A 12,975-nucleotide genomic window follows, 5' to 3' on the forward strand; every position below is an offset into this window, starting at 1 on the left:
TTGAGAACAGTGGCCACCGAACACCATATACTGTGTGGGGGCCACACATCCTCCTGCCCAGAGTCAGACGCCATTCCTACCTGGTCGGAATCTTGCTCACCGTGGCAGGTGTCTGAGTGGGCGGAGGCCTCGGTGTAAAATGTCCACAACTCTAGGAGCCCACGGCAGCAGCAGATCAACAAAAGGAAGACGACACTTGCTCTGGTCAACAGGGCAGAATGCCATCTGGAGGTTTGAGTCTCCCAGGTAGACCGTGCCTCCCATTCCCGGTGTAGCTCTTCACGGGCCTCCCGAAGCTGAGCTTTTACATGCAATAACTGCTTCACCATCCTTCGGTAGGCCTTGGCCAGCACCACACCCTGCTCGCTGCGCCATTTGTCGTGCGGGGAAGCCTGCGGGGTCTCTGGTCCCGCTCCCTATACAAGAACACAGGATATGGTGAGGCCAAAAAGGAACACCCACGGAGCCATAGGCAGGGGAGTCATACCACTACGGTCTCACTGGAGGCTGGGTTCACTGGACGTGCGACCTGCTGTCCCTTTTGTCTGCAACCCACCGGCGACTCTCTTTCACTCTCCTCCACTCTCCTCAGCTCTCCTTCATAGCCGCAGCAGTTATATTAGTGGCTAATGGCTCAATGGCTACAGCTGACGGCCAATCAGTCGCAGCTGACGGCCATCTACTACCCGAGCCCGCACCCCTCCACGTGAGGCCGAGAGCCTGTAAACTACTTTCTGGGGCTCTGCCCCCACACTTATTAAACTTATCCAAGCGTATTTTATAATCTCACTATTTTGATTTGAGGACCTCTGAAGGCCAAGCCTAAGTCTATTACAATTTTTGTGACTATCTTAGCACTCATCACAGTACTTTGAGCACCATAGATGCTTAATAAAGATATCTGTTTGACAAACCGTACTTCAAGTTTCATTTTGCGGTCCCCACAACATGAACTGCACACTGTTATTCGTGATGCTGGGAGAAAGCATTTGTATGAAGTGTAGACAGCAGTGGATTGACCTCATTAATGTAGATACGTGCTTATGGATCTCACCTGAAGACGAGAAAAACTGCTGAATTCTCTGTTGCAGAGTAGGAGCTAAGATAGAAGAGCTGACATCAGAAACTAAACCCAAAAGTGGGGTGAGGTAAAAAGCAAGGATAACCAAAAACTTGCATATTAAGTCCATGGAAAAGTTGTTATCTCAGCCCTTTGAAACAAAACAACAAATGCAAAATTGATTCTGTTCTCAGCTAGGGTTGACAAGGACTTTGTGGTTTTTATATGTTATAACCCACACAGTGTTAGAAAAAGAAAGATAAAATGAGGCTTTCCTGTTCATGGTTATCTATTCCTGAAGGGCACAGTGTACATTCGTCGATCTCCCACAAGGATTCATTTCCTGAAACACACAAAGGCTCCATGGGTTCTCTGATTTGTCTGAACTATTCTGCCTGTCTGTGATCTTTCCTTTGCAAAGCTGACTACCAGCGTGAGGTCTTGTTATTTGACTGAAAATATTCAAACTGAGGATATTGAATTGAAGATCTAGGATACAGTTGGAAAACCTAAACGAATCTTAAACTCAAATAAATTAACACTTAAACCAGATTTATTAGGCTGATTTGCACAAATTATGGAGAACAAAAGAGAAAAGATCATGATTGGTTGATCAGTAAATCCAGTGTACGGTGGGGGGATTTCAAAGGTTTGGGGTGATTTGTACCTGGATTCTGGAACTTCCCCAAGTATGCAGATTGCCTCTTATGTTTTAACTATCTCATATTTTGAAAGATGAGTGAATTCCAACTAGATGCTGGCAGAGCTGCAGCTGTTAGAGCATGTCAGCCAACCAAGCAGTTCTCTGCCAGGAGATCACAGAACTAGAAATCTGCATGTACACTTTCCTCCAGCCTGATCATCTGTATATGGACACAGAGCATCAAAGTTATGCAGCTGTGCTGATAATACCCTACGGAAAGAGATCAGTTATCTTCAGATGTAGTTCATTTCTCTGCTGTCAATGGCTATAGGACATTGCTGAAGCGGGAGGGAGGGTTTTGGGATGGGGAACAGAGTGTGGAAGAGAAACTGTATGTTTTTACATGAGTACCATAAACCCATGATCACCACGATAATTCGGACTTGGAAGGTACCCTCTAAAACACACCTGCATTGATTCAGTTATCAGTTTGCAGGTGGTAAGCAACAGTACATGTGCTATTGTGACACTTTGTGTCTGCAATGTGAAGCAACCTGTTTTAAATGCCATGGAAGTACTGCAATGATAACCTGCCTGATTTTCCAAAAGTAATTTTGTTCAAGTAGATAGCATTCACTTTGGTTCCAAAAATTTATGGGAAACAGGCAATCTCCATACTCAACTCACGTATATTCTTAATAAGCAGAAGTACAGAAAGTTTTAAAACTAAAAACCAGGCATTTACAAGTTCCTAGCTGTAGACAAACTTTTCACTAAATGTGGCAACTACTGTGGGGGAGACTGCAAGCAATTTTCCATCCCAGTCTCATGTAAGTTAAACCATTAACAAAGGTAAGCTGGAGATATGTCTTCTCGTTTTCAGCAGGAAAATGTTTCATAGAAAAATCAAGTCATCTGTCTTTGAAGGTCCTAGGAAAGTTCCATTAAACACAGTTTTGTGGGTTTATTTGTGTCTTTGTTTTTCCTAAACCCATGAGCAGGAAAATTGAAAATTGCTCCAGGGCTAAGTCAAGATCCACTTGGAGGGATATTTTATTTAAAAATCAAGGCCATAAGCATGTAAGAGTTCAAAAGCCTCCTTACTATGAACTGTTATTCAATATAAGCTACATATTTGTTTTAAAAAAGTCAGGGAGAACATTTAAAATTATTTTAGTGAGGTTAGATTTCTTAATAACATTATATAGGCTTCAGTTGTACAACATTATAATTCAATATCTGTATACTCATACGCTACAGTGTGCTCAGCACTGAAAGTCTACTTTTCATGTGTCACCACATATTTGACTGTCTTTACTCCTTTCACCCTCCCCCCTTGTCCCCTTTCCCTCTGGAAACCACCAATCTGTTATAACTAAGACTTTGTTTTTGTTTTCTTTTGTTTGTTCATTTGTTTCTTCAGTTTGCTTGTTTTATATTCCACATATGATTGAAATCATGTGGGTTTTGTCCTTTTATATTACAATATGTTTTTAAAAATCAAACTGAATGGAGGAAGATATTAGCAAACAACACTTCTGATAAGGGACTGATATCCAAAATATATAAAGAACTCATACAACTCAACAACAAGAAAATACAATCCAATTTAAAAAAAATGGGCAGAGGACTTTAGGGAGGAGACCTAAATGGCAGAGTAGATAAACACTATGCCTGCTTCCTTCCATGAACACATTAAAATTACAACTAAATTATGCAACAGTCAGCCTGGAGAACCATCTTAAATCGGGCAGAAGTTTTATAACTATATAGATATAAAGAAGAAGCCATATCAAGACTGGTAGGAGAGGCAGAGATGTGAAATGGACTGGTCCCAAACCTCACTGTGGTGGGTGAAAATTGGGAGGCATACCTCAGCCATGGAGGTTACTCCTGGAGGAGTGAACGACCCCAGCCCCACTCCGGGATCCCCAGCCAAGAGTACTAGAGCTGGGAAGAGGAGCCCCCACAACATCTGAATGTGAAAAACAGTGATAATTATGACCATCCACGTGGGAAAGGCTGCAGTAAAACCAGCCATCCTCTTAAAGGGCCTGCTTGCAGCCACTCACCTTGGGCTCCAGTGGAGCGATGGCAACTTGGGAGGCATGAGAGGCATATGGGGAGCAGACTGAGATGTGTGGCTTCAAGGTCAGGGCTCTAGGACAGTCCCATTTTCCCTGTGAGGTGTCCTCCTCTTATGCAGCCAGCAGGTAACCTCCATCTTTAAAGTGCTGCACCTGCTTCCTGTGTTATGGCCAAACCTGAATCTGATTGGTCTGGTGAGCTCTGGGTCTCTGCCCTGCTGACTCAATGGTATCCCACCCCATCTAACTCCCCCAATGTCAGAGGCACTTACTCCTTGAGCAGCCAGCCCTGCCCAAATTTCAGTATTTCTTGGAAAACTATAGGAGTCCATGGGCCCCATACAGCAGCAACTGGCCTCAGTGTGCTCTGATTTTGCTGGGTAGCTCCAAGCTCAGCACTGGTGCCATCCCAGAATCTGCATTAAACTGGTGACCACAATGATTCCCAATGTAGTGACCCCCTGAGACCCTGCCTCACCCAACTTGCATACCCCATGGGGCTTTATCACTGGCTGAACTTTAAGGGAGGTGGCAGGTGGCAGCAGGCCTTGGGGTGTCCTGGTTTTCTGCAGAGCTACCCCAGGCCTGGTACTAGTGGCAGCCATGTTCATTTTATAATGTGGCCTCACCCACATGCCTTTAGGTTTAGCACAGGCAGCAAAAATCCACGGATCACTTTATAGCTGCTACCAGATAGTCCCTGGCTGGTCACAGGCAATGGGTGACCTGGGCCTGTCCCGGAGCCCCTCCCAAGAGGCCCCCAAACCAATATACCTGGTAGTTGGCTGCAGACCACAGCAGAACACCGCCCATTTAACCCTACAAGCAGTACACATAAAGGGTGGTCTCAACAGACACCTGAGCTTGCTGGGGTGAATCCCACTTGGTGGGGTGAGTCCACCATACAGCATCCCGTAAGCTGTGGATGGGGCCTAACCCCACAGCCAGTCAGCCTGAGGGTCAATCTCACCCATTGATGTCCCAATAGCAATCAAGGCTCAACTATAACAGGAGGGCACAAACAATCCATACAAGGCATCCTCCTAGAGCACCTAGAGTAGGTGACCAGGAAGACTGTCATTGGACCTCACAGAACACCTACTACATAAGGCCACCCGGCCAAGACTGGGAGAAATAGCAGATCTACCTCATACATGGAAATAAACACAGGGGACAGCCAAAATGAGGGAACAAAGAAATATATCCCCAAAAAAATACAGGTGAAAACTCCAGAAAAAGAACAAAATGAAATGGAGGCAAACAAACTACCACAGACAGAGTACAAAACAATGGTCATAACGGTGCTCAAGGAACTTAGTGAGAACTTCAACAAAGAGATAGCAAGCATAAAATGTGACATAGAAACTATTGAAAAAAACAATCAGAAGTGAAGAATATAGTAAATGAAATTAAGAGTGCACTGGAAGGAATCACCAGCAGACTAGATGAAGCATAGGATTGAATCAGTGATTTAGAAGATGAAGTAGCAGAAGACACCCAATCAGAACAGCAAAAAGAAAAAAGAATCCAAAAAAAAAAAAAAAAATAAGGAGAGTTTAAGAGACCTCTGGGACAAATCAAGCATAACAACATTCACATCATAAGGGTATCAGAAGAACAAGAAGGGAAAGCAAGAGATTGAGAACCTATTTAAAGAAATAATGACTGAAATTTTTCTTAACCTGCTGAAGGACGTAGACATAAAAACCCAGGTAGTGCAGAGAGTCCCAAACGAGATGAACCCAAACAGGCCCACACCAAGACACACAATTAAAATGACAAACATTAAAGGCAAAGAAGGAATCCTAAAAACAGCAAAAAACAAAGATCATGAGTAACTTATAAGGGAGCATCCATAAGATTTTCAGCTGACTTCTCAACAGAAATTTTGCAGGCCAGAACGGATTGGCACGAAATATACAACGTGATGAAAAAAAAGACCTACAACCAAGGGTACTCTACCTATCAAGGCTATCATTTAAAACTGAATGACAGATAAATTGCTTCTCAGACAAGAAAGAGCTAAAGGAGTTCATCACCACCAGATCAATATTACAAGGAATGGTAGAGGGACTTCTTTAAGATGGGGGGAGGGGGAGCAGATCAAATTTATGAATAATAAAATGATAATGGCTACATATCTATCAACAATTACTTTCAATATAAATGGATTAAATGCTCCAATCAAAAGACATAAGAGAGGTGAATGGATGAGAAAATAAAAGTCTCACACATGCTGCCTACCAAAGAATCACTGCAGATTGAAAGACACAAAAACAGACAGAAAGTAAAGAGAGGGAAAATGTTATTTTATAAAAATGGAAACAAACAAAAAGCTGAAGTAGCCATACTCATACCAGACAAAATAGACTTTAAAACAAAGGCTATAACAAGAAACAAAGAAGGACCCAGTGATTCCACTTCTGGGTATTTATCAGAAGGAAATCAAATCACTACTTCGAGGGGATGTGTGTATCCATATGTTCATTGCAGCATTGTTTACAATGGCCAAGATGTGGAGGCAGCCTAGATGTCTGTCAATGGAAGAATGGGTAAAGAGGAGGTGGTACATATGTACAATGGAATATTGCTCAGCCGTGGAAGGGAATGGGTTCTTGCCACCTATAGCAGCGTGGGTGGACCTGGAGGGTATTTTGGTGAGTGGAGTATGTCAGAGAAAGGCAGATGCAATGAGATTTCAGTTATATGTAAAATCAAAAGAACAAAACAAACAAACAAATGAAAAACAAAATCATAGATACAGAGGACATTTTGATGGTTGACAGATGGGAGGGTGGTTGGGATTGTGGGTGAAAATGGGGAAGGCATTAAGAAGTACATATTGGTTGCTACAAAGTAGTCATGGAGATGTAGGGTATAGGATAGGGAATACAGTCAATGATATAACAATAACTATATATAGTGCCAGGTGGGTAGTAGACTAGTCAGGTGGATCACTTCTTAAATTATAAAAATGTCTAATCACTATGCTGTATCTCCTGTAACTAATATAAAATAATATTGAATGTCAACTGTAATTAAAAAAAACAAAAATGCGGGTGGGGGGGTGAAGAGCAATAAGTGGTCCAAATTTCCAGGTATAAAATGTCATGGGGATGGAACATACGGCATGGGGAATACAGTCAATAATACTGTGATAGCATATGATGGTGTCAGATGGTTGCTGGACGTATCATGGTGATCACGTCTTTAGATGTATAAATGTTGAATAATTATGGCGTACCCCTGAAACTCATACAATATTGTATGTTAGCTATATTTTTTTTTAAATCTTGAAAATAAAATAATTATATTTAAAAAATAAAATAAAAAATGGGCAGGAGACCTGAAGAGACGCTTCTCCCCAAAACACATACAAACAGCCAAGAGATATGAAACAATACTCCACTTCACCAGCTATTAGGAAATGCAAATCAAAACTACAATGATATACCACCTCACACATGTGACAATGGCTATTATCAAAAAGAAAGTAACAACAAGTGTTAGGCTGTGGAGAAAAGGAACCCTCATACACTGCTGGTGAGAGTTCAAATTGGTACAGTCACTATAGAAAAAAAGTGTGGAGTTCATAAAAAAATTAAGAATAGAATTATCATACAACGCAGTAATCCCTCTCCTGGGTATCTACCCCAAAAAAACTGAAAACACTTATCCATAAAGATATGTGTACCCTTATGTGCACTGCAGCATTATTCATGGTGGCCAAGACATGGAAACAACCAAAGTGTCCTTCAATAGGTGATTTGAAAAGAAGAGTCTGTGTATATACACAATGGGATACTACCCTGCCATAAAAAAGATGAAATATTGCCATTTGTGACAACATAAATGGATCTTGAGATTATCATGCTAAGTGAAATGAGTCAGACAGAAAAAGTCAAGCGCCATATGATTACAATCATATGTAGGAAATAAAACTGAAAGCAACAAATGAAGAAGACAAACAAACAAACAAAAACCATAGACAGAGGGTAGTGGTCAGCAGAGGGTAAGTGGAGAGAGGGAATAGTAGAAAAGGGTAAAAGAGATCAAACTTATGGTGATGGAAGGATAACTGACTAGGTGGTGTACACACAATACAATATATAAATGATGAATTATAGAATTGTACACTGGAAACCTGTACAATTTTACTAACCAATGTCACTCCAATACATTATAATTAAAAAAAAACACATAAGAACAAAACAAACAAATAAGCAAAAAATGCACCTCAAACCTGAAGGAAAACAGAAATGATAATAGTCCCGTAAGGGTAAAGAAAATTCTTTAAGATAATACATAAATTAGGACTTCCTGTTACAAAACGTATAAGGAGATACTTAATGGTCTATTTCCAGGTCTATATATTTTGTGCTACATATTTACTTAAATTTAGCCCTCATTTGATGCATATCAGAGAAAACATCTAATGATGTGCCACATAAAATTCGGTGGACCAAGAGGAAGGCTTGAGAAAAGTAATCAACCTCTAGCCAGGAAAATAATATGTACTGTAAATACCTATGTTTTGCTATGCTGTAGTCAGTAAGTAATATGGTACTACCACTGCTATCTTTCCCTTGTAGTCCAGCAAAGCAAAGCTTATCCTTTTCTTTTCATGTTTGGTGCACGTTTCTTTTCATAGTGATATTTTCTAGTATGAAAAATTATATTTGTTGATTTCAATCTGTCAATCCTCCAGAGTTTTAAACTTAATATATGAGCTTGCAAAGTCATCCTAAAAAAAGTCATCCTAAAAAAAGTGCTACATAACTCATTGCTGAATATCACTATGGTCACCTTTGAAGTATTCTGCTTGAGAAGCTATGCACTGATGCCAGTGCCTAGTGCACCCTTCAAAGCAATTTTGGAACTCTTTCTTTGCAATGGCCATCAGAGCTGTCATTGTATTACCCTTGATGTGCTGAATGTCATCAAAATGTCTTCCTTTCAATATTTCCTTTATCTTTCAGTAAAGAAAGAAGTCATTGCGGGCCAGATCAGGTGAGTAGGAAGGAGGTTCCAGTACAGTTATTTGTTTACTGGCTAAAAACTCCTTCACAGACAGTGCCATGTGAGCTGGTGCATTGTCGTGATTCAAGAGCCATGAATTATTGGAGAAAAGTTCAGGTCATTTTTGCCAAACTGTTTCACTCAGCCTTTTCAGCACTTCCAAATAGTAAACTTGGTTAACTCTTTGTCCAGTTGGTACAAATTCATAATGAATAATCCCTCTGATGTCAAAAAAGATTAGTAACATCATTTTGACTCTTGAATTGGACTGACAGAAGATTTTTGGTCGTGGAGAATTGGCTGACTTCCACTGTGCACTTTGACGCTTTGTTTCAGGGTTGTATTGGTACACCATGTTTCATCACCAGTGGTAACATGGACCAAAATACCATTTTGCCTCTCCAAAAGGTCTCGGTAAACTTTGACTCTCCTTTGCTTTTGTTCATTGGTGAGCTCCTTTGGGACCCTTTTTGCACACACATTTCTCATGGCAAGATTTTCAGTTAAGATTTTCCTGTTTATCAATGTTTACTTGGTCTGCGATGATTCTCAGTCAGCTGACCATTTTGATGGACAATTCAACAACTTTTTGCAATTTTTTTTGTCAGTTCTGCTCATTTCTGGCCACCCTGACCCCTCTTCATCAATGATGCATTCTCTCCCCTCAGAAAATCGTTTAATCCATTTGTACACTGCCATTTTCTTCATGGCATTATCCCCATAAACTTGGACTAACATGTCCCTGATTTTACTTCCACTCTTGCCAAGTTTAACAAGAAATTTAATGTTTGTTCGTTGCTCTAATTCAAACTCAGACATTCTTGAGATGGCACACAAAAACATGGCACAACAACAATAAATGCCACTCAGTAAGACACTGCCACATGTTGACATGAACACAGCTGTGAGACTTTGATATACAAAGGTTATGAAAACTTACCGAGCTGTTTGTACAGTGCTGCCAATGTAAGCACACAGTGGCAAGTTCATGAACTTAATTGTCAGACCTCATATGTGGCATACTTGTTTACCTATATCTTCTGTAACACTAGGTATAACAAGATCTTCTCAGTGATGTATACATATGATAGTCTTTTAAAAATGTTTATTTTTTATTTTGTTGGTGGTTTTTATATAATCTTATCTTAGTTCTCTAAAGACATTATTGTCTTTTGGGCTTTTGTGGTAGAGGGATTCCTGAACTTCCTGTGTTTCCTCAAATTTTCTGTATTGTGAGTCTTGATCTCTCATAACAAAATCGGATTAAGAACATATTATGAATCTTGGGTGTCCACTTAGAGTTAAGACTGATGTACCAAAAACCTAATCAAAAGCTCTATGTGCTTTAGGAGGACCTGTGTATTGGTCGGCTTCACCATAATGTAAATTATAACAATCCTGGTTATTTCTCCAGGGACCTCCAAATATCATTCTTTTGATGGTTTGTTTTCCTCAGAAGGGAATCTTGGATTTTACATTTTTGAAACTGTAATCCTGACTCTGTTTTTGGAAGCCAAACAGGGACTTGACATTTCACATTTAATATGTTTACTTTCATTGATTTGCATGTTTCAGTACAGCATTTCTCTCCTCTCTTCCATTATGTCTTTTCTGGTGTCCCTGACTTCAGAGCCTTTATGGTTCTGTTGCTGCAAGAGTGAGGAAGAAAGTCTGAAAATCTAATGGCTCCATAAGCATATTTTTAAGCCCTGTTCCTGTTTGACCCTCTGCCTCACCCTAGCTTCTGAAGTCACTGATGGCCCCAATTTTTGAGATTTTCTGAAAATCCATAACCCAATTTTATTGGGTTCTAGTTGGCATTTCACTCTGAAAACCCTTAGTTCCTTGTTTTCTCTTATCACTTAAGTCATTGCCACTCATGTGTCCACTTTAGAACCTCCTCATGTGTGTGAACATCTCTTATTTATTACTGTCATTTCCTTTCTCATTACTTTTATGGTTGTGGATACACCATTTAAAATTCTTACTTTTACCATTTTAGTGGGTTTTTTGGAGGCAGCAGAGAATTAACACAATCTCACATGTTTAATCACAAGATAAAAATCAATTAGTTTTTCAATTTATACTATATAGACATAAATTTAGAACATGGTTAAGACAGAATTCCAAACATGGTTGCTTTGGTAGTTGCTGATAGATGTACAACTTGTCAGATTATGAAATAATAGATTTGGTTTATTATAATGATAGTCCAAATAAATAGATACATGTTGGCATTATTTACTCATTTCAAGCTATCTATATAAAGATATTATATTGTAGTACTGATCACGTTTATTACTAGTACAGATATCCAAAGCAAATCATCCCTACTTGATTCAGCCTTTGCTATGTAGACATGATTTTAGTTTTATTTATAGAATACATTTGACAAAAAACGTAACTTCACTCTATCACTAAATACTAAGCACTTATATACCCCTGTCAGATTCTAACATTACCAAATAAAGTATATTGTAATCCTTTCTCAGTACAATGTAAGAAAAGTAGCACTTACAAGTAATTTTTGAGTTATCCAAATGACAAGCAATTACCTTTTGTCTCTTCGTATTAAAAAGAAAAAAATGATAAATAGGTATTTTTCAAGCCTCAGTGTCTGCTAATGATTGATCAAACTTTCGAGAGAACATCTGTACCGAAATGAAGAAATTAGCCCTGTGTATTACTATGTTTCTTAAAATTATTTAAAGATGATTAGCACAAATTTTGTTTATAAATTCAGTTGATACTTAATTGCAGTTTCTATGGCCTTCTATAGAAAGGCTGAAATCATAAACTAAGAAATGACTAATCTCTTTTCTCACTTTGCTATAAGCATAGTAACTTAAGGAAGTACATTGTGTCAATATTTTTACTTTTCTCAATATCCTCCTCTCTCTATTCCCTGGTTCATTGTCTAAATATTAGATATGGGAACCTTATCAATAGAAGTGTGTCCTTTAGTAATGATCTATATCCTTTCTGAAATGTGAACAAACAATAGCATCATTAAAATAATAAAGTGACTAGAGTCTTCCATTGTCTTAGGGCAACAGCTAAAATAAAGTTTTAATTGTGGTACTGTGATGTTTAATTATGTGTATCAACTTGGCTGGGCCACAGTGCCCAGATATTTGATCAAACATTATTCTGGATGTTTATGTGAAGGTGTTTTTTGGATGAGACTAATATTTAAATCAAGGATTTTTAGTAAAGCACATTATCTCTTATAATGTGGGTGGGCATCACATAATCTATTGAAGGGTTTAGCGAATAAAGACTGCCTTCTCCCAAACAAGGAATTCTGTCAGCAGACTGCCTTTGGACTCAAACTGCAACTCTTTCCTGTGTCTTCAAATATGTGCATGTGTGTGTGTTGCATATCTTTTTGGTTGTGTTTCTTTGAAGAACACTGGCTAATGCCTTCTTTGGAAAGTTATTTAACCTCACTAAGCCTTAGTTAGTCATCCATAAAATGGAACTAACCATACTTATATCGCAAGACAATTGTGAGAATGAAATGAGGTATATGTGGGCCCACCTTATTAAACTATAAAGAACTGGTTTGTTTCTTATTCTTTCAGGTTGCTAAGAGATACATGTATTGCGATGAAATATCACTACCACTAGTTCACACAAGAGTACAGGTCACTAGAATATTATTGAATGAATGGCCTTTCTGGCATCTGAGTCATGGACTCTCATCTAGCTATTACCTCAGTGCCTTAGGATTCCCTGGGGTTTCCCTGTTGAACTGCAACAACATAATACCCAAAATTAAGAGGTGAACTGTGGATGCCCATGTAATCATGTCATCATATTAGACAACCCTAGCAATAAAAATAGACAAGCAAAGAAGCCCAAAACAGAGCAGTGTCCAGATTGTTGTATAATTAGGGGTATAAATCACTAAATCATATGCTAGTAATCTGAAAGACATACGGAAGTCTCAAAAGTTGGTCAGAACTAAGGATAAATAAATCCAAATTATACGTAGAAAATTCTTCTGTAATGTTACTGTTTTTTTAATTTTGAAATAAACTGTGGTAAAAGTTGAAGAAGTAGTGGACTTATAATCAGAAGACCTCAGGTTGAACTGCTTCTCCATTTACTAGCTGGTGACATTGCAAGTAATTTTATCTCTTGAAACAATATTTTCCTCAATT

This window comes from Rhinolophus sinicus, chromosome 18, assembly GCF_057876585.1.
Source record: "Rhinolophus sinicus isolate RSI-liver-muscle chromosome 18, RSI-T2T, whole genome shotgun sequence".
NCBI classification, from domain to species: Eukaryota; Metazoa; Chordata; class Mammalia; order Chiroptera; family Rhinolophidae; genus Rhinolophus; species Rhinolophus sinicus.